Source organism: Pseudorca crassidens, chromosome 6, assembly GCF_039906515.1.
Source record: "Pseudorca crassidens isolate mPseCra1 chromosome 6, mPseCra1.hap1, whole genome shotgun sequence".
In the NCBI taxonomy this organism is placed as follows: domain Eukaryota; kingdom Metazoa; phylum Chordata; class Mammalia; order Artiodactyla; family Delphinidae; genus Pseudorca; species Pseudorca crassidens.
Genome location: NC_090301.1, coordinates 64,156,944 through 64,183,955, shown reverse-complemented (window position 1 = coordinate 64,183,955; position 27,012 = coordinate 64,156,944). Strand labels below are relative to the sequence as shown.

At 39.1% G+C, this 27,012-nt stretch overlaps 1 protein-coding gene across 6 annotated transcripts in view; it reads left to right on the top strand.

Moving 5' to 3' along the window:
- B3GALT1 (beta-1,3-galactosyltransferase 1) overlaps positions 1-27,012 on the top strand; it is a 602,186-nt gene that overhangs the window by 449,116 nt on the left and 126,058 nt on the right. For 4 of the 6 annotated variants that reach the window (XM_067741660.1, XM_067741661.1, XM_067741664.1 and 1 more), the window contains exon 3: positions 2,114-2,228. The exons of the other annotated variants lie outside the window; for them this stretch is intronic. The gene's annotated coding sequence lies outside the window, so the exon portion shown is untranslated. The remainder of the gene's footprint in view (positions 1-2,113; positions 2,229-27,012) is intronic. 6 annotated transcript variants of the gene reach the window in all.

The window sequence follows — 27,012 nt, the reverse complement described above, 5'->3', positions numbered from 1 at the left end:
GATGCCTCCGAAACAGGGCTTCAGACATTTTTATCTCTTTACCCTCTTAAAAACTATTGAAGCCTCCCAAAGGGCTTTTTATTATGTAGGTTATATTTATCAACATTTACCATATTAGATATTAAAATTGAAAGATGTATATAACATTCTTGTTTAATTAATTTTAAGGAGCAATAAAGTCATTACATGTTAAAAATAAATAGCATCTTTTTAAAAGAAAATAACTACGTTTTTCAAAACAAATTAGGGAGGAGATGGTACAGTTTAATATTTTAGCAAATCTCAATACTGTCTGGCCCCATAGAAAACAACTGGAGTCTCATATCTGCTCTTGCAGTCAATTTATTGTGATCTGTTATTTTGGTTGAAGTTTAAGAAGAAAATCAGGCCGCATAGAAATATGTAGTTGCAAAAGGACGGATCTTATTGACCTCCTAAAATGGTGTCAGAGACACATGGAGATCCAAGGACCACACTTTGAGAACCTCTGCTCCAGAAAATACAAGGCCTTATTTCATCCAGTTGTTGGAGAACCTGACAACAGAGGAGCCCCAGTTTCATTATTCAGAAATCACAATGAGAATCCTTTCTCCAAGAAATCATAAAAACCCATCAGCCAGACACTGCTTTGTCAGAGGGGTTCCTATAATTCAAAGCCTGTGTGTCCCAGCAGGGTCATCTGAGCCCACAGCCTGCTCCTATGTTCTGATGTACTGCCCTTTGGACATTATAAAACCCAACATTCTGTCATCTAGAAGCCTTGAAACTTGGAGGACAATAGTTCAAACCTCTAACGTAAAGCCTTGGTATTTCTACCAATTCCTGGTGTAGAAGATCTGAGAAGACCTTGTCCCAGTTCTAAGACACCATAGTACTTTGCAGCCAAACACATTATGGTTCTTTCATCCCCTTGCCAATGATACTTTAATTTTTTGTGTCCTGGACGTGCTTGGTTGAATTCTGATTCTATATATATACTTTTGCAGCTCTTATCTTTTTCCTCAGGGACATATTTTGCATCTCTGGAGTCTCTGAATGAATAATTTTAAACTAAATTACTTCATCATAATGGAACTTCTTATCTCCCTTAAGATGTTATAGTTCAGGGCTTCCCTTGTGGCGCAGTGGTTGAGAATCTGCCTGCTGATGCAGGGGACGCGGGTTCGTGCCCCAGTCCGGGAGGATCCCACATGCCGCGGAGCGGCTGGGCCCGTGAGCCATGGCTGCTGAGCCTGTGCGTCCGGAGCCTGTGCTCCGCAATGTGAGAGGCCACAACAGTGAGAGGCCCATGTACCGCAAAAAAAAAAAAGAGATGTTATAGTTCAATTCCTTTATCTTTCAGATGACAGTAAGAAGGACCAAATGACTTTCCCATGGGTACACAGACAGTAGAGCAGAATTTATATCCACCCCTTTATGAACCCTTAGCAATAGTGTAGCTAGACTTTCTAATGGACTGGAATAAATATGGCCCCAGAATGGGAGCCCTCTCCCACACTCATGATCTCACAGAGTTGAAACATTCTCCAGTTGACCTACCACCAACCCTAAATGTCAACATTGTGTTAGTGTTAAGGGAGGTGGGGAACTTCCTGATAAAACCTTGAATTGTTCAGGATCTCCAAGAATGAAGAGCAACCCTGAATCAAACCAATTAAGGTCACAGTAGATCTACTTCTCTCCAAGAGAGAACCAATTCTCAACAGTTCTGTTCACATATTATGCTGTTACTGACATATTTAGAAATATTGAATAGATATCTGGTGTTAGGGATCAAATATGCCTTAATAGATCTTGGTCCTTTAAGGAAGAGAGTTGTTGGCTTCTCCATAAAATTGGTTTGAACAATCCTGAGTTGCCACCTTTTCAGGGAGGAAGAAACAGCTTCCCCTGGAGCTATCCATGGTGCTCATCTCAGGGCATCATTTTTCAGACTGCTTTGCGAGCTTAGGTCTGTCCTACTTCCAAGTATTTCTAGAATATCAAGCTTCTGTGTGAGTCTTGTTGTGATTATTTCTTGACATGGTGCTTATGTTTTTCATACCCAGAAGCCTTACAGTGCAAGTTAATATTGCCAGCTCGACTCCCTACCTGCTTCTCTCTTTCTTTGCAGCCTTATCTTCTCATGAATCTGCACACCCGCCTCTGCTCCTGGCTTGGCCTTCACTAGTCCAGGCACATTGCCCTGCCTGAGACAGCAGCAGCCTTACTCACCTTAAGAGTAAACAGTAAGTGAGCCTTATTCACCTTAAGAGTAAACAGTAAGCATGATTTAATGATGACAGGAGAAACCACCTTGCCCCATAGTATTTTTCCCTTGTAGACTTGCAATTTGACGACTCTCACAGTTGGTGATGTAGCATCAAAGAACAATAGTGACTGGATTTAGGAAGTGCACTGGGTTAAATACTTTAGATACTTTGTCTAATTAACATTCACAACATCCCCATAGGATAGATATCATTATCCTCCAATTTATAGTCAAGAGAACCAAGACTCCAAGAAGTTAATAACATGTCCAACTTAGCATAATGAGTATGTGGCAGAGGCGGTTTCATCTTTAGATCTATCTGACTCTATACCTAGTGCCTTGCAGAATGCAGTCTAAAAGAATTTCAGGCATCTGTAAATTCATTGCTATCTACATGTAAGCAACATTCAGAATTTGATCTTTAATATCTCTTTGATATAGGCACTCTATCATTTCTATGTCCCATGTTCATTCACCCTTGACTGAGGGTAGAGAAGGTGTATGTTCTTCACAAACCAGCTGATTGAGTGCAAGTATAAAGCTATGTCATCATAAACATCTAACCCCTTTCTCTATACCAGGTAACAGGCAATTAAATCACAGTGATTTGCTCTAGGCCAGAAGCTCATTGCCCAGCACAGGCATCTATACTTTTTTTGAGCTTAAGAGATATCATTAACAACACAAAGCCCCAAAGCCAGCGTGAAGCAAAATTTTACAAGTGATGGATTTAAGCTTTGTCCTTTGGGAGCTATCAGTGATTATCTCCATCAGCTTTTGTTGGCACTTTTAGAGCTCATTTTCTAGTTTCTCTTAATCTTCAACCTCTTCTAATTTTAAAGTCCCGGGGCTCAGAGAACTGACTCTGGACTAAGCACTGACTTGACTAGCCAGCTAGCCTTTTACCAATAATGTGATGCCATTGATGAGGAGTTTTCCTCATCCTTCTTTTAAAATATTCAACAAATGGCCTGTGGTAGATATATATATTCCTCTTTTACCTCATTTTATAGGGCTTTTCTTTTCTTTTTCTACTGTTTTTCTTATTTTTAAAGTATTATATATCCACTTTTTAAAAAAAATGTGAAAGAGAACATCCATCCTGCTCTATCCCAAGTTGATGACTTCATTTTAACTGCGAGGTACAGCAGTCAAAGGTTGTCCTTACTATCCCCCCAATACCCAAAGGTTCTTTTTACTTTTAAAGTACCTGGGCATGTCCTAAGGTCACTGGATGGTGGTGGGACAGGGACTTTCAGAATCTGCCAGGCACAGCTTCCACTCCTGTGGTCAAGTACCCACCCAAAGACCTGGTAGCCTGATCTCTAGACCTGCTCCAAAGTGTTCCTGGGACCCTAAAACAGTGCCCCTTTGTAAGTATTGGTCATGCCTTAGCAGTGGCCATTGTCACACCACTTGCCCAGCTGGGACTCCCTCTCCCTTTACCCTTCTTCCTCAGCCTCCCTTTTCTTCATACTTTCATCCCTTTATTCTCTTCCCATCAAAGCCCTATTCCCTTATCATTAGTGATTCTTGGGTTATCTGGAAATATTTGAAAATCTACTAAATCCAGAGTTGACACCATTAATAAAAGAAAAAAAATATTTTCTCCTCAAGGGCAATAAATTCTTTCCTTTAGAACATACCCTTTAATCCCTGTGAAGTAAGAGAGTTGCCTGTGTTCTTTCCTGGAGAGCACTGTATTCCCCACTCTGAATGGGTCTAATGATCAATTCAAGGTTACGACGAGCTACTTTCATATCAACAAAGGATTAAATGTTTATATCCCATTATATAAATATGAAAATGTGATCAAATATCACCTAAACTGTCAGTTTTCAGAAACACCATGTTATATGGTATTGTAGACTGAATGTTTACACTCCCCAAAATTCATGTGTTGAAGCTCTAACCACCCCCCACCCCCAGTGGGGTGGGGCCTTTGGGAGGTAATTAGGTTTAGATGAGGTCATGAGGGTGGGGCTCTCCTAATGAGATTAGTGTCTTTTTAAAAAGAGGAAGAAATCCGGGCTCTCTCTTTCCCTCTTTCCCATGTGAGGACACAGTAAGAAAACTGCAGGTCAGAAGGAGAGCTCTCACCAGAAACCAACCATGCTCTACCCTGATTTCAAACTTCATGTCTCCAGAGCTATGAGTAAAAAATTCTGTTGTTTAAGCTACCCAAGCAACCAAGACATATTGTCTTCCACATGCATTTCTTAATTTATTTATTTATTTTTGCTGTGTTGGGTCTTCGTTTCTGTGCGAGGGCTTTCTCTAGTTGTGGCAAGCGGGGGCCACTCTTCATCGCGGTGTGCGGGCCTCTCACTATCACGGCCTCTCTTGTTGCGGAGCACAGGCTCAGCAGTTGTGGCGCATGGGCCCAGTTGCTCCGCGGCATGTGGGATCTACCCAGACCAGGGCTCGAACCTGTGTCCCCTGCATTAGCAGGCAGATTCTCAACACTGCACCACTAGGGAAGCCCCCAACATGCATTTCTTTTCTTTATTTATTCATTCATTCATTCATTCATTCTACTTTTAAATTAACATTTATAGTACAGTGTTTTTTTAATTTTCATTTTTTTTTACTTCATAAGTCCTGATAATGCCATACTGTACTATTATATGTCCCTGTCTTCTGCATTGGTTTCCTGGGGCTGCTGAAACAAATTACCACAAACTTGATAATTTAAAACACCAGAAATGTATTACCTCACAGTTCTGGAGGCCAGAAGTCTAAAATCACGGTTTTTGACGGGACTGAACTTTCTCCAGAGGTTCTAGGCAGAAACCGTTCCTTGCCTCTTCTAGCTTGTGGTGGATGCAGGTGTTCTTTGGACTGTAGCTACGTCATTTCAGTCTTCATAACGCCTTCTCCGCTGTATGTGTGTGTGTGTCTCAAAATTCCCTTTGCCCTTCTCGAATAAGCATACTTGTGAAATTTTTAGAGGTCCTGTCACATAACCCAAGTTAGACACCTAGTCTCAAGATCCTTAATTTAATCATATTGTTTGCTGTATAAGGTAATAATCACTGTTTTGTCATATAAGGTAACATTCACAGGTTCTGAGGATTAGAAAGAAAATACATATTTGGGGGGAGTGGTGGTTTTTTTCAGCTCACCATAGTCCATCCTCTGGTCCCCAAAGATTCCCATCCATCCTACATGCAAATACATCCTACCCCAACATCCTCCCAAGTCTCAACCCAGCACAGCATCGATGTAAGCCTAAAATCTCATCTAAATCACATTGGCTGAAAAGTCCTAAATCTCATTGTGTAAGTCACCTAAGTCAAGTAGATGTGAGGCTGGGTATGTTCCATCATAGAGCAAATTTCCTCTTCACCTATGGACCTGCTAAACTAGAAAAAAGGTTATCTGTTTCCAAATTACAGTGGTGGGACAGGCATAGGATAACCCTTATAGACATTCCCATTCCAAATGGGAAAAAGAAATGAAAGAATGTGGTCTCCATCGTTCATGGTCATTAGTTTGTTTGCCACACTGGCCACCAACAGTTCTGCATGGCTTCCCAGTGACATAGCACTTCTCATAACACAGAATCTTCATCTTGACGTTTCCCAGTCTTAGGGTTGATATTAAAATTTTGAGGCAAATCACAGGACCCCAAAAGCCACATACACTTTTTTTTTTTTGGCTCTATTTAGTTTTGTTTTTTGCTCACTTGTGTTGTAAATGGATGAAAGTTAAACAGCTCTTCTTGAAAGTTAGCCAGAAGCTTTTGATAAGTTAGTGCCTGAGTGAGAGTCCTTCATGATGTGTGAATCAGCCACACTAGCTTCTCCTGGCTTTGAAAATCCTATAATCTATTCCTGAGACTTAGCTATTTCTAGTGCCTTTAATTGCATTGTCTGGTATGCAGCAGACACAGTCTTCTGCATACACAATATTTTTCATGTCAAAGCTGTATCTAAGCATATTTTAAGACAAGTAAAATAACAACTAAAATGACAATTAGAAGTACAAACTTAAGTTAAAATTCAACATATACAGTGATGCCATTACAAATAGCTCGACTGAGGTGGCACGCAGATAAACAGAAACCCCTCTCTATACGTACTGCATTTGCACACACAGGCAACATAAGTCACAACTTAGTCATCTGCTTAGTAACTGTTGAATTGTTTCGAGGATGGTGTCTTAATATATACTAGGGATTCCGCTGATCAGCACACATAATCCGACACCCTCGCCACTACCCTTTCTCTGCTGTAAAATGGCAGGTGCAAATCGTGAACACAAGGATGATGCCGTAGAGTTAGGGAAGAGATCTGGAAAGTGGAAGGAGTGTGTGGGCCCCGGAAGCACCGGCTCAGTGATTGTATTCATTAGTATAAGAGGAGGGTGACAGCCTGCAATTGTGTACAGGGACACACCTCACCAGGGGCAGACGTGGAACCTTCTGCTGAGAGTAACAATCGTCTGATCCATGTATCTTTCCCTCTCCCCGTATCTGAGAATTTTCTTTAAATCCTTTTTTAAGTTTTTTTTTTTCTTGAAGTATAGTTGATTTTCAGAGTTGTGTTAACTTCTGGACAGCAAAGTGATTCATTTATATGTATATTTACATTCTTTTTCATATTCTCTTCCATTCTGGTTTATCACAGGATATTGAATATAGTTCCCTGTGCTATACACTAGGACCTTGTTGTTTATGCATCCTATATATAATAATTTGCATCAACTAACCCCAAACTTTCAATTCTTCCCTCCCTTGTACCCTCCGCCTTGGCAACCACAAGTCTGGGTTTATTCTTCAACATGTTGCCTTACCGAATACTATGATTCATTTTCATCAATCACCGTATCCCTCCATCTTCTCTAACGTATTCTCAATGGTCTCTCCTTCCGACCTGCTTACTGTATACTGAGATTCAGATCAGATTCAAGCAAATCCAAAAGAATCACGTACAGAGGTAAAGTGGGCAAAATCCCTTTGAGAAAAAGCATGAAAAGAGTGACAAGAGCTAAGGGGCATTCCACTGACCTGCAGAGCTGTGGGCTGTGGCCAAGCACACACCACACCAGCCCCAGGTCTCCAATTAGACCCTATTTCTTCTTCATAGACAGACTCCCGAGGGTGTGTGTATGTGTGTGCATGTGTGTGTGGTGAATGAGGCATCCTGGCCTTATAGCTGACCTGCAGTGCCCGGAAGGGTACTAGATCAGCATTGTCTAGGCTCTATAAGGAAGAAAGGAGCCCACTGTCTCTTGAGAAAAGCCTAAAATAGAACTGCGCTTTTAACTGCTGTATGACATTGGGAAAGCTCAACTCTATTTTCTGTTTTACTATAACCACTGGGTTGCCCATCCACAATGTTACTGTCTAGGTTTCTGTAACTCTATTTCAGAGTCCTTTCTTCATGCATAACGAGATACGTCTTTTTCGAGGTTGAATCACATTTCAGTTTTTGTTTGTTTTAAGCTAAATTTAGTACAGTGTGTCTCCGTTCTTAATGGTGTTGGCAACGACTCCCAAATTAGAAAGCCCCTGAAACTTCAGGAGCAATGTGTTGTTTTCTTACTTTTTTTCAAACCTTCTCACGGTGTGAACATAATTACTAATATTTGTACAATGCTTTACAGTTTACAAAATACTTCCAAACCTATCATCACCTGACAGGGGTATTATTCGGAACTCTTTTACCAAGGTGGAGCCTTAAAGATATAACTGGTTTGTCGAAGGCTACACAGCCACTCACAGAGTTGAGATTGAAGCAGGTCTTCTGGCTCCAAATGTCATGTCCTTCATGTCACACAGCACTGCCTGTGTCTGTCCATGGGTTCCACACAAGACATTATGGATAGAAAATATAAGTGTTATTATTTAACATGTAAGAGAATAAATCTCAGCATCTGGAAAGATGTTCCAACTGTCAGTTTTTCGTCAAAAATGTGTCGTTTTGCTCCTGTTCACATGAAAGGAATACACACGAAAACAGTAGCTGGTGCTTTTAAAGGTATCAATAGCTCACATTTATTGAGTATTTACAATACACCATACTTTCTACTCAGTGCTTTCCAAATACTATCTCAAATAATCTTCATACAAACCCATGAAAGAAAGTACTAGGGTCGTAGCTCAGGCTGTTCTAATGGAATCCTGTAGACCAATGAGATGGTTTAAACAGCAATTTTTTTTTCACAGTTCTGGAGGCAGGTGCCAGGATGATTGAGTTCTTGGTGGGAGCCCTCTTCCTGGTTCACAGACAGCCGCCTTCTCTCTATATTCTCACATGGCAGAAAGAGGTCCCTTCCTCTTCTTATAAGGCCACTAATCCTATCAGTGGGGCTCCACCTTAATGACCTCATTATCTAATTATCTCCCAAAGGCTGCATCTCTAAATACATTGGGGATTAGAGCCTCAACATATGAATTTGGAGGAAGAATGCAAACAGTCTGCAGCAACCAACCAGTATTATCCCCATTTTGTAGATGAACAAACAGTTGTAAGAGAGCATGTCAGTCACTCAAGCTAGTAAGTAGTAGGGTGGGGACTTGAACCCAGGAAAAATGGCTCCAGTGAACACAGTCTTCACCACTAAACCATGAGGATTAAGATGTTCTGTAATCAACCTTAGGTTAGAATTTCAGCTGCGCTGGTGACGAGCTGCATTAAATCGGGCAAATATTTAATCTTTCTGAAGCTGTTTTTTCATCTGTCAAATGACTAAAATAAGTTAACCAAAATTTGCACCTAATTAGTAGTCAATAAATGTGAGCTCATATATGTGGAATCTAGAAAAATGGTACAAGGTTTGCAAGGCAGAAATAGAGACACAGATGTAGAGAACAAACGTATGGACACCAAGGGGGGAAAGCAGGGGGTGATGGTGGTGTGATGAATTGGGAGATTGGGATTAACATATATACACTAATATGTGTAAAATAGATAACTAATAAGAACTGCTGTATAAAAAATAAATGTGAGCTAGTATTATTCTACTGATGCTACACACAAGCTTCATTTATTTATTCTGAACTGTATACTGAACGCCTGCTGTGTGTGCCGGACTCTTTCTCTGCAGACTCAGTTTTTAGAAGCTCCATCTCCTCAGTACTCCCAAGATCAGCAATGTCCACGGCTAACCAGGTACTTTCCCTTCTTTCCTGCATTTGAACGATTTTCTCACCATATGCAGTCAGGATTACTCACTTTTAGCTTGCTGTCGTTGCAGATGAGTTGGTAACTCCAGCATCTTTTGTTTTGCACCATTGTATCTCCTCCACCATTGTATCTCCTCCTAATACCTCCTTCTTAAAAATGTCAGGATTCATGTGACAGTTCTCTAGGGCTATTGGAGGTCACCCTCCCTGCGCATGAAGGAAACCAGTCTGTTTCACTATGGACATCTCCCATTTGCACGACATGTTTTAAAACCAAAGGCTTCCATCTTGAGGGCCCCTCTCTTTTTCTGTTCTGCTTTCTTTTCCGCTTATAGAAAACCATGGGCTAATGCCTCTGAGTCAGAACAGTGGTGCTTCTCTCCCCTTAAGTGGTTTTGTTCCCAGGCCCCTTCGCCCTGACTGTCAATTGTCTTTTCCCAAGACTTTTGTTTTCCCCATTCTTCAGCCGTTAAAACTTACTCAAACTTTCATTTTCCTTTTGACCTACAGTGATTTGGTAAAACACTTGTTCAGCCTTGCAGTGCTCACTTGGAAGGGCAGTGTTTTATACATAGAATTGCAACCTATATAATACTTTTCTATATGAATATGGCCAAGAACAAAAACTCTAAGTTCAATGTCAAACCTGATACCATTGTGATAAGACAAATGCAAAATACCTTTAATTGGAACAGACATTTTATGATCTGAGTATTTCTGTAAGTTTAGTCCACACAGCCCATGTAGCCAAAACTAGAATACATTGAGGCATAAAATTGTAAACTGGACATGTGGACGAGCTTTATTGATATTGTAAATTATTATGGTAAAAACTTTCTGTCAAATCTCCTCATTTTGGAGCACCACATAAAAATATAAAACAGTGAGAGTTGTGAGTAGTACTGACGTCATTAGACGTGGAACCTATTTGGATTCACAGCACTCACTCCAGACAGTTACAGTGTTAAACTTTCAGCAGATGGCCGGAATTAAGTCCTGGTGAGCCTTCACACAGCAGTGAAGCTGACACGCAGTAAGATCTACCATTGGCAAGGATTTAACTTCACCTGGAGATAAGCTGCTGGGCTGGAAACTGCTGAACCTGATAGTGGTGTGGCTGTAACTTCAGCAGAATAGCTGCTTCCATTGTAAATCCCTACTGTTTCTGCGTAGAACTAAAATGTGGTCAGTTTGGTGGGAAACCCATAATTGAATGAAGTAGGGGGAAAGAGATAGAAAAGGGAGGCAAATGAATCAGTTGAATTTGGTCATTTACATAAGCAAAACCTAATGTTCTTTAATAGAAGGTATCGCTCCTATTCATGTAGTGTTGGTACTCAGTTGACATAGCAATGATCTATCATGGCCCTACATTGAAGATAATTAAATGAAAGGATAAAGAGGAAGAAAAGAATATTCTCTGAGAGATTCATGAAAACTCTGCTGATACTTTTTGAGTGTTTACTATGCATTGGGTATGGTATGCTCTTTACTGTATGATGGGTATGCTATAACTCTTTAAATATAAATTTTTTAATCCTCATAACACCCTGTGAGATAGATACTGTTTTTCTTTTATTTTTTAGACCAGTTTTAGGTTCACAGAAAAATTGAGCAGAAAGTATAGACATTTTCCACATACCCCCTGCCTCTACATATGCATGGCCTCTCCTACTATCAGTGTCCCCTGCCAAAGTGGTACGTGTGTTACAATTGATGAACCTACAGTGACATAACGTTATCACCCAAAATCCATGGTTTACATTAGGGTTCACTGTTGGTGTGGTGCATTCCATGGGTCTGGACAAATGTATAAAGGCTTGCACCCACCATTATTAGAAACTATTTGTATTCCCATTTTATACCAGAAAAGAGTAAGGCAAAGAGAAGTCACATAAGCTGGTAAATGACTGAAAAGAGTCTGCTGGATCTAGCCATAAGGAGGCTTATCTGTGACCCCAGTGAGGGCAGTTTTAAGGGAGTCGTTGGGTGGGATGGGAAGAGAACCTGATTTTCTTATTAATAGGTCCCTGGAGGCAGGCACAGGAGGGGAGCCTGTGGGCATCTACACATTCACGTACAGAGATGCCACCCTGCATGTTTCTCATCCAGGAATTTTGGCTCCAGTGTGCTCTTAACCATCATGGTAACCTACCTCTTGGTGTCTCATTTGTTTAAATAGTTTCTGACTTTCTAAAACCCTTTCAATCCAATACAATTTGATTGCCACAATCCTGTAACGATTGCTTCATTGTACAGACTAACAGCAGAGGTACAGAGAGATTTCAAATGATTTGCCAAGAGTGCAAAGCTTGTTGCTGGTAAAGTCAATGTGAGAATGGAGGAACAGCATCCTACTCTTGAGCTCAACATTCTTTAGAGCCGATAGTCTTTGACTCAGGTCCCACGAACACAGCTAATGGGGATGCTTCATCTTGTGTCTGATGGGCTTAAAGAGAGCTTCTGTGGTGACTGATAGGATCCAGGAGACCCTGTCATTCCTTCTTCTCCCCCAGAGTGCTGGGCAAAGGCCACTGACATGGTGATGTTACTGGACTAAATTCACTTGAGAGCACCAGGCATTTTGCCATTTCCTGGTTTATCCTAAGTCATATTACTTAGCTTGCCAGGCCAGGAAGGTAAAAAGCAGGCAGCGTAAGTTCAAGGTCACAGGATGAGTCAGAGAAGAGCACAGGCTGCTCAAGTCCTTAAGCAACGTCGCTCCCACTTGTGCATAGGCAGGACATTTCACTCATTGGTTTATTGACATCTAAGAGTCATGTTTGTGGGTCTATAAAAATTATCGTTGACTGCAAAGATTCAGAAACATGAGTCCAGGGAGTGTTCTGCAGAATAAACGCCCGTGTGATATTTTCTAGAGCCAGTCAGTAAAGAAGTAAACATATGTTGGTCCAGTCATTATTCACCCAAGCAGGGATGTAAAATTTTAAAAAAAGGCACAGTGGTCTTTGATCTCATTTTCTACCCGTTTACAAGTTTATTTGCTTGTGGCTGCTACTATAACATCAAGTTAACACAATTTCCAGGCCGTTATTGCTCTAAGGCAATAGCAACTTTTCAGTTGCTGTCGACATGGCCTATATGTGTGGGAAAACTTCAGAGATTACCCAGACATCAGCAAAACACGAATTATTTGAGTGAGGGTCTGTGTGAGTCCTTGGTCAGGAAATGAACAGCACAATCCATTTATTCCTGAGGGCACTAAAAGTTATGCATGTCATCCTAACAGCCACAGTGATCCCTCTTTAAAAGTATTCACATATGGATCTTAGAGAACTGAGTACGAATTATGAAAGGCTATCTTCTAAAATTTCCTTCACAAGCCATTTCCTCCAGTTTCACTGCTGGACCTCTTTGCTATTAAATCAAGCAGATAATATAAAGAGGAGACAGATGATGTATTCAGAGTTAGTTGACTTCTTTTTATTTATTTACTTATTCATTCATTCATTCATTCATTTGTTCATTTATGGCCACACGGCTTGCAGGATCTTAGTTCTCTGACCAGGGATCAAGCTGGTGGCCCCTGCAGTGAGGGCACCAGGTCCTAACCACTAGACCACCCAGGAGTTCCCAGTTGACTTCTTTTTATTATGTTGTTTCTGCATCTTTAATTCTTCTGATTTTTCTTTTTTGTATGTGTTTTCCATCCATCTTTCTTTACTCGATTTTCAGGTATTTTCAAATACGTCATTAGCAGTTGCCGTTTTCCTGCCCTTCTGTTTTCAGTATGTGAAGTATTTTATTTCTCTTCCCTTTCTGTTTGTGCTGCCATCATCTTCTCACACTCCAAGTAACTGAGTTTACACATCGTTTTAGATTTTTAAACACTCATTCTAACAATGTTCCAACTGTCTCTGAAGAAAGGAATACAACCTTAATTATCAATAAGCCTGAGTCAAGTGAAAGCATGCTCAAGCAAGGCATTAAATCCCCCCTTCTGATTTCCAAAACCATACTGAGAAATAGCTTAGGTCAGCTAGAGAGGATGTGGTAAAGATGAAAAATGATAGTATGAAGAGCCTGTGGTTATATCACATTTTCCTTTTTTATTACTTTGGATTTGCCAATAAATTCTGGGAGCCATGCCTTTTTAATATATTTTCTTGGTCTTTGCTAACTCCAGCATTTGGCAGGTGAAATTCCGATAGACTAGAGACCTCTTGCCACAATAGCAGCTAAACATATCAGTGGGCCAACCACAGAGCAAGAGTAATGAGAGCATGAATTTCGATCTTTTCTACCCTTGCTGTCTTAGCACTGACTGCTTATATTTGATCATATGTAGCATAATATTTGAGACACATTTTTACTGGCTCAAACTAGCTGTGCAAAAACAAAGAAACGAATACATCTCTCCTACATATAGTTCAACAAGTATATGTAGATATAGATATATACCAGTGAAGAATGAAAAAAGGCTTGAGGACAGGAAGGGAAAGAAGTAATGTATGATGATTCACTGAGCCTCTACTCTGTCCCAAGTGCTTTAGCTATATTATTTCATTTAATCTTACAATTATCCTATGAAGTATTTACAACTATACCTTTTGCAAAAGTAAGAAAATGGAGGAATAGGATGGTTAAGGCAATTGCCAGTGGTCACCTGGTAAATGTTAAAGTCATCTATGAATCTGGATGATGATGATGATGATAATGATAAAGTAGAAGGAGGAGGAGAAGAAACATTTATTGAGCCAGACCCTGTACTAAGCATTTCATACACATTATTTCATTTACAGCAACTCTCTGAAGTAGGTAATGTTATTACTTCCATTTTATTTATGAGAGACCAAACAGTAGCATCAGTAAAATAATTTGTCCGAGTCATGGAACTAGTGGGTAGAAGATCCAGGATTCGAACCACAGCCGACTGACTTCATATCCCACACGGGAAACTCCAAATTCACATGCTTTCCACTGTATAACCATGCCTCTTGAGACATTTCAAATGGATATTCAACACCAAAAATATTTTTTAGTGCCATATTTAAGAAAAATAAAAATTCTATATCATCCAAGATGTGAGTAGCATCCCAATGTAGCCCAAGTACTGAAAGAGTTATGTCAAAAGATAATTCATCAAGCGTGGAAAATGTTCGTCAATATCTTGTCATCCCATGGATAAAGATGTGGCACATATATACAATGGAATATTACTCAGCAATAAAAAGGAACGAAATTGAGTTATTTGTAGTGAGGTGGATGGACCTAGAGACTGTCACACAGAGTGAAGTAAGTCAGAAAGAGAAAAACAAATACCGTATCCTAACGCATATATATGGAATTTTAAAAAGCGGTACTGATGAACCTAGTAGCAGAGCAAGAATAAAGATGCAGATGTAGAGAATGGACTTGAGGACATGGGGGGAAGGGGAAGCTGGGATGAAGTGAGAGAGTGGCATTGACATAGATACACTACCAAATGTTAAATGGATGGCTAGTGGGAAGCTGCTGCATAGCACAAGGAGATCAACTCAGATGCTTTGTGATGACCTAGAGGGGTGGGATAGGGAGGGTGGGAGGGAGGCGCAAGAGGGAGGGGATATGGGGATATATGTATGCATATAGCTGATTCACTCTGTTGTACAGCAGAAACTAACACAACATTGTAAAGCATTTATGCTCCAATAAAGATGTGAACTACATATATATATATCTTGTCATCCCTGCAGTACATGCAGGACTCCTTCTTCAGAATGCATTAGGGTTTCAAGGTGTTATTGATAGGAGAAGGAGAGAGCAGTGTAAAATCTAGTTAACTCTATTGCTCATGCAGTATTAGCAGGTTGTTTCCGAACTGGAGTAATATATTCAAAGAATTGCATGAACTCAACTAGAATAAATTCCAAATGTTAGGACTCCAAACTGAACAAAACCAAGTAACTCATTCTAACAAATCCCTTTTGACAGGGTTAAAGCAATTAATGATGTCCACTCTTTCCTTTGATAAAAGTATCCTTATAAGCAATGCAGATAAAAAGATATATTATTCCCTAATTTTTTTCTCCTTTAACTCTTTGGATCTCCTTGTCTCTCACTGTGGCAACTTTGAATAAGTGGGAAAGTATGGACTTACAGGAACTTACTTCAGCATTTACTGTGTGCCAGGCATTGTGCTGTGTACTTTATTTGCATTCTGTTATGTGAGGTAGGTGCTATATAATCTCTGTTAAATGGATGAGGAAACAATGGCTTAATGAGATTAGTTAATTTCCCTGTGTCACATAACTAGAAGGAGCTTGGCTTTAAATCCAGGTCTTCCTTGACCACAGAGCTCAAGCTCTTCATCAGTATTCATTGAATTCATAGCTGATCAAATGTTCATGTTCAAAAGGTGTGGATGAACAGCTCATTGTCAGCATGAAGGGCTGTGCATTGTCCAGTTCTGGGTCTTACAGTTTAAAAGAAATACAGGTCACTTGCAGTGTGCTTAGAAGAGAGCAACTCGAGGGGCAAAGGGCCCACAACCACTTCAGCTGAAAAGGGATCTTAGGAGCCAGCAGTGTTTAGCCAGGGGAAGGGAAGACATAATACGGCCCTGTCTTTGGAGATTTGAAGAGCTGCCCGGAAGGAAGTGAAATGAGCCTCTATTTAGAGGGGCCTGGAAGAGACCATTTCCAGGGTTGTTAGCCATTCTGTAATTCTATGATACATTCCTCTTAAATCCAGAGAGTATGTCTTAGTTCAGGCAGCTCTAACAAGACACCACAGACTAGGTGGCTTAAAGAACAAGCATTTATTTCTCATGGTTCTGGAGGCTGGAAAGTCCAAGATCAAGGTGCCAGCAGATCTGGTGTTTGGTGAAGACACTCTTCTTGGTTTGCTGTTGGCCATCTTCTCCTTGTATCCTCACAGGGCAGAGAGCAGAGAGGGCTCTCTTCTTCTTCTTATGAGGACTCTAGTCCCACCATGAGAATTCCACCTTCATGACCTAATCGCCTCCCAAAGTTCCCATCTCTGAATGCCATCTCATTAGAGTCTCAACATATGAATTTGCGGTGGTGGGGGGACACACAAACACTCATTACATAGCAGAGTAGAGCCTGTCGAAATTGCATGTCAGCTTAGCTTGAAGAATTCTCTGCTAGAGCAATCGAATGGTGGCAGTTGTGCTTCAGACTTAATCCATCACTGGAATTACCAGCATGGTCAGAAAAACGCTCAGCAGGAATTTTGGAAAGGAAATTTAAATATAGGTTGATTGATTAAACGAAATGCCTTTCTCAGACTGGAGAGTCCACGAATTGACACATAAAATCTTCATGATTACAAACCCCCAAAGCATTGTGCTAAGATTCCTGAGCCTGGGATCCCATGTTTCCTCTGCTCATCTCAAGAAGCCTTCAGTAGAAAGGGAAGACTAGAGAGAAGAATTTATAATGACAGTAGCGTCAGCTCTCAGCTCTTGCACTTGAGTTCTAAAATGACATAGACAGAGAGGTAAGAAAATCTATGTAATTATTCACAATAGTCAAGGGCTGAAAGCATCCTACATGTCCATAGACAGATGAATGGATAAACAAAACATGGTGCATGTACAATGAAATATTATTCAGCATTGATAAAGAATGGAATCTTTACAGCATGAATGAACCTTGAGACATTATGCTAAATGAAATAAGCCAGTCACAAAAAGACAAATATTGCACGATTCCACTCAAATGCTTCATCTAAAGTAGCCAAACTTTTATTTTTATTTATTTATTTTACGGTACGCGGACCTCTCACTGCTGTGGCCTCTCCCATTGCGGAGCACAGGCTCCGGACGCACAGGCTCAGCGGCCATGGCTCACGGGCCCAGCCGCTCCGCGGCACGTGGGATCTTCCCGGACCAGGGCACGAACCCGTGTCCTGCATCGGCAGGCAGACTGTCAACCACTGCGCCACCAGGGAAGCCCCTAAAGTAGCCAGACTTTTAGAAACAGAAACTAGAATGGTGATTGGCAGAGTTTGAGGGGAGAAAGAAGGGGGAAGTTGTTATTCAGTGGGCATAGCGTTTCAGTTTTGCAAGATGAAAAGTTCTAGAGATGTTACACAACAATATGAATGTTCTTAACAGTACTGAACTGTTCACTTAAAAATGGTTAAGATGGTAAATTTTATGTTATGTGGGGTTTTTTTTACCACAATAAAAAAATAAGAAAAAAACCATGCAGGAACTAATGAGATAATTCATAAGTGTTTTAAAAAGAACAAAACTCCATTCATTTTAGGAAATATAAATAATATCAACAAGTTAGAGAGGCAACATTTCTAACTGATAGAGAATCTTCCTTGGTTAAATGCAACTATATATGGATGTGGATTAATGAGTGAAAAATTCAAATTAGGTGATAAGATCAAATTCGTTTTTAAAATGCAGTATAATCAGACATCATGATGAACACAATGAGAATGACAGGACCTACTCAGCAGATACCCTGAAGATGGGGTCAGTTTCATCTTTAGCTTTTCTCAAGTGATTTTCCTAAAACAGAAGTTACTTCTGTGATGTTCTTTTTTTTTTTCTTCTTTCAACCTCAAATACCCCTAATATCTTCTATGTGAAACACACATACATGGATACACAAACAAAAAATAGTTAAGAACCCCTGTCTAGACAGACAGGGTTACAATTTAGACCTCTGAAAAGAGAGATTTCAAATAAAACCTTGAGATTTCTCAGCCTTTCAGACTAGCTAGAAGTTTCAGAGAAAAGTCAAACTCTCCCTTCTGATTGCTTGTTGTTTGTGTATTTTCCCTTGTGGGACCAACTCTTGTCTATATTTGAAACCAAGAAACAATTGCCTTTGAACCCCATGTATCCTTGACATCTTCCATTTTCTGACATTCACTATCTTTCCAGGTTTCCCTTGATAGCTCTTGGATTGAAACATAGAACTGTTAAGACAGCATTATAAGCAGTCCTTCCTTTTTGGTTAGACATGAAATTGTCTGTCACCCTAAGCTCAACCTACCCTATTTTTTAAGTTTCTTGCTGGTTAATTCTACTCCAGGTTTCATTCCCCCCTGCCCTCCTTACTCAAGTTTGGATTGATTTTTTTCTTTCAGCTGCCGAAGCTGTAACAATTGGGGGCGTGTGATAAAGGATAAACTAGCTATGATTCTAAATTGCACCTAGCGGATGGGGACATTTTTTAATTAAGTTGTTGTTCCTAACTTTATCTAAACAACTGTAATTTCTAAATTTATGACTCACATATAGCTCTGATGTAACTTATAGGGCAGCTTGGTGTGGTGATGAAAAATTTAAATAATTCCCTAAGATAAAAGATCAGAGAGCTATCCATAACATGTAGTAGCTTCCTTGGTCCAAAGAAGGAAAGCATGGGGGAAAATGGTAGAGATGGGAATCAGGAAACATTTGTCCATGGTTCCAAAGCTAAGGATTCTTCCTGAAAGCTAGTGGCAAAAGGATTGTGGTCCAGTTGGCTTTATTTCCCATGTTAAGTGTGGGGAAGTGATTTGTGTTCCCTTCACTCACATACTTTCCAGGTATTTAGCATTTTCTCCCTCCTTTCTGGTTCTTACCCTACTTTATTTTCTCCATATATATAACATGTTAAGTGCTTTTCTCCATTTAACATATTACTGGGTAGGCCAAAAAGTTCATTCGGGTTTTCCATGGTACGGAAAAACCCAAACGAACTTTTTGGCTAACGCTAAATATATATTTGTGTTTCGTATCAGCCTCCATATCACTAGACTGTAAGCTCCCCGTCATTCCAAAGATTAGCCCATAGCAAGAGTTCAATAAATATTTGTGAAATGAAGGAATGACTGAACGGTGAAACAAGCTTTTTTTTTATAGTCCACATTGCATTAAAAGCAATTCTGTTGGGGAAACTTACAAAGCAATGTGTTTGGGGCTACTCAGATTAGGGTAAACGGAACACATTTAATAGTGGCTCTGAGGAGTCCACTTTTTGCAACAGTAAAGATGGATGGTACATACAGTCTCCCTATCTTCATGCTTAAAAGTGAAACATGTATAAAAATAGAATTTTCAGAGTTATTTGGCCTATTTTTTTTTCCAAGAATGTTAATACCTACTACCCTTGAACACCAGTGAAAGCACCTTATAGTGAGATGTCTTTGGCCTCTCTGGCATTCTTAACTCGTGTCAACAAAAATAATCAATAAACAATCTATAATAAGAAGAGAAAAGTGTTTTATTTGAGCCAAACTGAGGACTATAGCCCAGAAGACAGCTTTTCAGATTGCTCTGAGAAACTGCTCCAGAGAAGCATGGCTTTCAGTACAATTTTCTATCTTGCCAGAACAAAGAACATTAAACAAGTCAGGGATACATTTCTTCAAGGTTTCAACAAAAACAGACCAGCACATACCCAGTGAGTCAGTAGGGCCTTGGCACCTGGGAAGAGAGCCTTATCATCAAAGGAGTACCAGCATTGGCATTCCAGGGAAGGAGGCATTTAATCTTTATTTTTAACATGGACATTCTTTACTTCTGGTCAGTGTACCCTTTTCTTTAATAATTAAAGCAGATGTACAATGTATGTTTGATAGGCCACAAACAGGCTATTGTAGCATAAAATTAGCATAAAATTCAAGTTAACTCATGTATAAAGCAGAATGACTTCCCTATACCTCAATATATGAAAATTTCTTTTGTGACTTGGATGCAAAATAATACTGAATAAAACTCTTGTGGACTTTTTTTTTTTTGCGGTACGTGGGCCTCTCACTGTTGTGGCCTCTCCCGTTGCGGAGCACAGGCTCCGGACGCGCAGGCTCAGCGGCCATGGCTCACGGGCCTAGCCGCTCCGCGGCATGTGGGATCTTCCCGGACCGGGGCATGAACCCGCGTCCCCTGCATCGGCAGGCGGACTCTCAACCACTGCGCCACCAGGGAAGCCCTTGTAGACTTTCTTTTAATCAAACATGGCAGAAAATACAATATTACCATAGCATGATAACAAATAACTTTATTATTTTTTTAGGTACTTTGCAAATGCATTACAGGAATAGCCCACATAGTAATTTGGAATAAAAAGGATACAGAATAGAAATATCTTGCCTGACTACCCCTCTGAATGAGATAACAAGGAACAGATAAGATCATCTTTATGCAAATACTCTGAAAAGTAAAATATTAGCATTACAAATAATCAAATATGTAAATAATGAAAAACTTTCTAGGAATGGTTCATATATAGTTGATTATTTTTAGATTTTGCCCAGTATCATAAGCTCTGTTCCAAGCAAAAGGCTGCTTTCACACTCCACTATACAACCAATTACCCTTTATTTCTTTGGTGGGCACTGTGGTAGCCTCTCAACTTCCATTCCCACTTCATCTGGTAAAAACTCCAGTTTTCCTTCCAGTTTCCGGGAGGGGCTCCCTTCTTCCCTGGTTCTAGGAGCCATTGATTCAGGGGTAAGCTCATGACCCAGGCCAGGGCAATGAGAATGGAGAGCAAGATTCGGAAAACAAGCTTCCTTGCCCTTGTGGGGATGTTTCTGGAATTACGCTTTGATTTCTCCAGTCATGAATGAAGACTTTTGTAGCCTTTGGAGTCACTGGAAGCCAGTTTGTGTCTGTATGGGTGATGTGACACCCCAGAAAGTAGAATGGAGAGGCAAAAGGAAGTGGGTATTTGATAACATCGTTGGGTCACTGAACCAAGTTTCTCTCCTGATTCAATGTATCTGCTTTGTTGTCAGTATCAGTGCAAATTGGATGCTTGGTTACTTGTCACCAAGCACATCCTAACAAATGAAATTCCTTTCTTCAACAAGCATACATTAAGAATCCACTAAATGTTAGGCTTTGTGATCCGAAGGTAATTTAGGTCTCTTTCATGCCCTCAAAGAAGTTATAATCTGGTAAGAGAAACAAAAAGTAAACACCCAGGTGGGCTGATGATGTGGTGAGAATGTCCATCAGAGATGTGGGCAGTAAGAGGGTGCATTGTTTAAAGAGAATTTTAAAAATTACAAAATTGACTAAAAGTCTTCTTTTTATCATCACCACACACTGTAATTTTAAATAATGCCAGTGTAGTGATAGGATACTCCTCCCTGCCAGGATGGACCATTCCCACTGCCTCAGGTCCCCACATCTGATGTATCATTGTTAAATGACTACCTCTGGATCACAGTAAATCATCTTTGTAGCTTGAAGCTCACCATTTCAGAAATAAGGCTTCTAAAAAAAGCTGCTCTTTGATCATATGGCAACCACAATCTTGATTGCAATACGGAGTAGAGTTATCAAACTATAACAAGGTTGGCAACAGGGAGTATTTAATTTAGTATTGTATGAAGGCAACTTGGGAACTTATTGAAAGTGTATGAAGGTTCACAAGGGGATAAGGAAAATTATATGCCACAAAATATTAATGCTAAAGAGGGGAGGGCTGATATATACTTGCAGTTTGTCTTTACTGAGAAACTGATAATATCTCTCAGCCAGGTGAGGCTAAGAGAACAGACTCCGTAATGACTCTAAAAGTTCCTACTAAGGTAATTTAATCCATCGATGCTGTTCTGTGCATCTCCCATTCTGGCTGTGTTCTAGCCCTTGTCAGGAGGTCACTTCATCAGTGCTCTGTACTCTCGCTTTCTGATGAATGGTTACTCCAGTATTGCTTTAAGTGGAGTCTTTACCCATTGTAGTATGAAAGACAGTTGCTTCGACATTATGGCTTGGCTATTTCCTACCTGATGGATGCAGATTGCACTGTGTTGACCTAAAACAAACACACTGCCAGTTACTTCTCCCACAGAAATGGGTTTATTCGGGATAAGCAAAAAATCGCAGTTTGGAGTATGCAACCACGGCTAGCCATGTGGAAGTGCCCGCGCAGCACGGAGAGGAAAACTCTTTTAAAGAGGGGAAAAGGAAGTTGGGAGGGCTGTGGTAAACAGAGAGTCCGTTGGAAGAACTGACATTTTGAGGTATAGTGGCTTTTCATTGGCTGAGTTGTGACAGTCTCTCGCTGGCTGAGGCCTTGCGCAGCAAGAAAAGGAAGTTTTCTTCTTACCCTTGGGCTGTGCTAGTGTTGTAGGGTGTGAGAGCTCTCCCTTATGGCTTCCCCACTATTTTCTTTGAGCTTTTTGTTTATTAATTTTTACAACTGCAATAGAGGTACAGATAATATGGAGTGGGAGAACTGACTCTGGTGAAGTCATTCCTCACTGGGGACATGAGGAAGTCCTGGGCCCTGACAGATGAGAATGGTTTGTATGAGCAGAGGCAGAAACTGAAGGCACTGAAAGCTGAGGAAATAGTTTAAGATGCAAGAGTATAGAACCATGTTGTATATTCATTAAAGAACTGTAAAGCAGCAAGACAAAACTGTGAGTATGTGGCAGTATGTGCGAGGGAAAGAAATCTGTTCTAACACTACAGAAAGGAGACTAAAAGTATTTAGCAGAATGACGTTGCATCTAGAACATTATGCTAATTACTTAGAACTTCATTTGGTAAATAATAAGGAGCTATTAAAAAAGTTTACCCACAGAAATGATAGAATTCTGTTTTTCAATTTTATATTATGTAATATTTGAACATTCAAAAATACATTTGAAGGGACTCCCCTGGCGGTCCAGTGGTTAAGATTTCACCTTCCAATGCAGGGGTGAAGGTTCAATCCTTGGTCAGGGAGCTAAGATCCTGCATGCCTCGCGGCCAAAAAACCAAAACTTAAACCAGAAGCAGTATTGTAACAAATTCAATAAAGACTTTAAAAATGGTCCACATCAAAAAAATCTTTAAAAAAATACGTTTGAAATATATGTTATGAATAATATTATGATTAATATCTATGAAACTATCACCCAACTTAGAAAATTAAAATAATTCTAACACCACTGCATATCTACTTTGTTTCTTCTCTACTCTGCTTTTTACTTCCTGCTCAGTTATCAGATCATTAATCTTGTTTTAGCACTTCTTTGCTATTTAAAAAGAAAAAGATTTGGCATGTATATATCCCTAAACAATGTATTGCTTGGTTTTCCTTGTTTTTAAAAATTATATGCTACATGTAGTTTTCATTATTTGCTTTTTTCTGTGAATACTATTTTTAAAACTTATCAATACATAGTTGTTATTTTAACTTCAATTCACTCATTTTCATCACTAACATGCCAATGTGAATATGCCACATTTATTTATCTATACTCCTGCTAATGAACATTTCAGATTTTTTTTTATTATTGCAAGCAGTGTCTTCTATGCACATGAGCAAGAGTTTCTCAGCAATTCCCTTGGAAGGGAATTGCTGAAGGTTATGTTTAGGAAGGTTCAGTTTTACAAAATAGTGCCATTATTTTTTCTAAAGCAGTTAAAACAATTTAAACATTGGCCAGCATCAAACCACAGCAGCCTCAACAAGGGTGTAGAGTCAAACTTCTTGTCTTTCTGCCAAACAAGGAAACAACAAAATGTATATCATTTTTGTATTGCATTTTCCTGATTACTAAGGAAATTGAGCATTTTTAGGATATTTATTTGCGATTATGTCTCTTTTAAGACGTGTCTGTTCTTATCTTTTGCCATTTTTCAATTGAAATATTTTCATAGTTATAGGACTATTTCAATTTTCTATATTTTAAACCAGTTTTGGTAAGAATGTTCCCTATTTTGTCTGAGTTTTCAGATTATTACATTTCTCTGAATGTCTTTTTATTATTTTTAAAATCACCAATGTATCTATAGTTATGTTCTCATTTATATTCCAAATATTTTTAATTTATATCTTCTCTCTTTTTCTCTTCATCAGTCTGGCCACCAGCTTATCTATTTTAACAGCTCCTCAAAGAAACAACTTTGCTTTTGTTGAATATCTGTGTTAATCTGTTTCTTATTTTGCTTGTTTTAAAAAAACTCGTCTTTATTATCTCTGTTATTCTGCTTTCTTGGTACTTATTCTGTTTTTCTAACTTCTTAATTTGATGGCTTATCTATAAGCACACAACGTTGCGATGGTTTGTTGAGCACTATTTCAATATAACATTATCATTCCATTTAGATATTTTAATTTCCATTAAAAATGTTTTGACTTATGAGTTATTCAGAAGTGTGTGTGTTTAATTTCAAACTACATGGAGATTTGTATCGATCCTTTGGTTATTCTCTTCTAATGTATTTGAACTGTGGTTAGAGGAACTGGTCTATGTGTACTGACTTTTCAACACTGAGACTTGCCTAATGGCCTAATATGTGAAAGATTTTTTTAAAGTCCCGTGTTTCTTTTTCTTTCTCTGTCTGACTTACTTCACTTAGTATGATAATCTAAGACAAATATCATATGATATTGCTTATATGGCTATATATCACTTATGGATATGATATCACTTATAGTGGAATCTAAAAAAAGTGATATGAATGAACTTATTTACAAAACAGAAATAGCCTCACAGACATAGAAAACAAACTTATGGTTACCAAAGGAGAAAGGGGGGGTGGGAGGGATAAATTAGGAATTTGGGATTAAAATATACACAGTAATATATATATAAGATAGATAAACGACAAGGACCTACTGTATAGCACAGGGAACTGTACTCAATATCTTGTAATAACCTATAACGGAAAAGAACCAGAAAAAGAATATATATACACACATACATATATATATATGTATGTGTATATATATATATATGTATATATACACATACAGATATATACACGTAATGATATATGTATGATTTTAGTGGTTTAGTGCGCTAGGATTTTTACCATGCATACTTAATAAAGTCTAATATTAATCAATGTATTAACTCTATCCTAAAACTATACAAGGATCTTGGAATATCTATTGTTTACCCTCTCTCCTAACTTTCACACTATGGTTTATCTTTTTTTTCCTCCCTGCATGAGAGATGATTATGCTTATTTATATAGACAGTATTGGTTTAGATGTATCTGCTTATTTACAGTTTCTTCTCACCATTCTGCTTGCATTTCAGACTGTCTTTTTGAGACCATTTTCCTTCAATACATAATGTCAATATTCTTTTAGTGATTGCCTATTATTAGAAAACTCTATTTTGTTGGTTATTTTTTTTTAATGAAAATGTCTCTATTTTATTCTCATTCTTAAAAGGTAGTTTTGATATTTATGTTGAAAATTCTTTTCCTTCGACACTTTGAAGATTTTATTCTGTTGGCTTTTGGGTTCCATTATTGTTGTTTAGAATCTTTTTTTAAATTGCAGTACATTCTTGTTACCATATTATATTATTTTCAGGTATAGTGATTCAATATTTTTACAACTCATACTCGATTAAAAAAGTTGTTACAAGATAACGGCTTGTTCCTTATCTGTTTTACACATAGTAGTTTGTATCTCTTAATCCCATACCCCTATCTTCCCTCTCCCCAATTCCCGTTCCCCACTGCGAACCAATAGCTTATTTTCTTTTTTTTTTTTTTTTTTTTTTTAAACATCTTTATTGGAGCATAATTGCTTTACAATGGTATGTTAGTTTCAGCTTCACAACAAAATGAATCAGTTATATATATACATATGTTCCCATATCTCTTCCCGCTTGCGTCACCCTCCCTCCCACCCTCCCTATCCCACCCCTCCAGGCGGTCACACAGCACCGAGCTGATCTCCCTGTGCTATGCGGCTGCTTCCCACTAGCTATCTACCTTACGTTTGGTAGTGTATACATGTCCATGCCTCTTTATTGCTTTGTCACCGTTTACCCTTCCCCCTCCCCATAGCCTCAAGTCCATTCTCTAGTAAGTCTGTGTCTTTATTCCTGTTTCACCCCTAGGTTTTTCATGACATTTTTTTTCCCTTAAATTCCATATATATGTGTTAGCATACGGGTCTCTTGTAGACAGCAAATATATGGGTCTTGTTTTTGTATCCATTCAGCCAATCTGTGTCTTTTGGTGGGAGCATTTAGTCCATTTACATTTAAGGTAATTATCGATATGTGTGTTCCCATTCCCATTTTCTTAATTGTTTTGGGTTTGTTATTGTAGGTCTTTTCCTTCTTTTGTGTTTCTTGCCTAGAGAAGTTCCTTTAGCAGTTGTTGTAGAGCTGGTTTGGTGGTGCTGAACTCTCTCAGCTTTTGCTTGTCTCTAAAGGTTTTAATTTCTCCATCAAATCTGAATGAGATCCTTGCTGGGTAGAGTAATCTTGGTTGCAGGTTTTTCTCCTTCAACACTTTCAATATGTCCTGCCACTCCCTTCTGGCTTGCAGAGTTTCTGCTGAAAGATCAGCTGTTAACCTTATGGGGATTCCCTTGTGTGTTATTTGTTGTTTTTCCCTTGCTGCTTTTAATATGTTTTCTTTGTATTTAATTTTTGACAGTTTGATTAATATGTGTCTTGGCGTATTTCTCCTTGGATTTATCCTGTATGGGACTCTTTGTGCTTCCTGGACTTGATTAACTATTTCCTTTCCCATATTAGGGAAGTTTTCAACTATAATCTCTTCAAATATTTTCTCAGTCCCTTTCTTTTTCTCTTCTTCTTCTGGAACCCCTATAATTCGAATGTTGGTACGTTTAATGTTGTCCCAGAGGTCTCTGAGACTGTCCTCAGTTCTTTTCATTCTTTTTTCTTTATTCTGCTCTGCAGTAGTTATTTCCACTATTTTATCTTCCAGGTC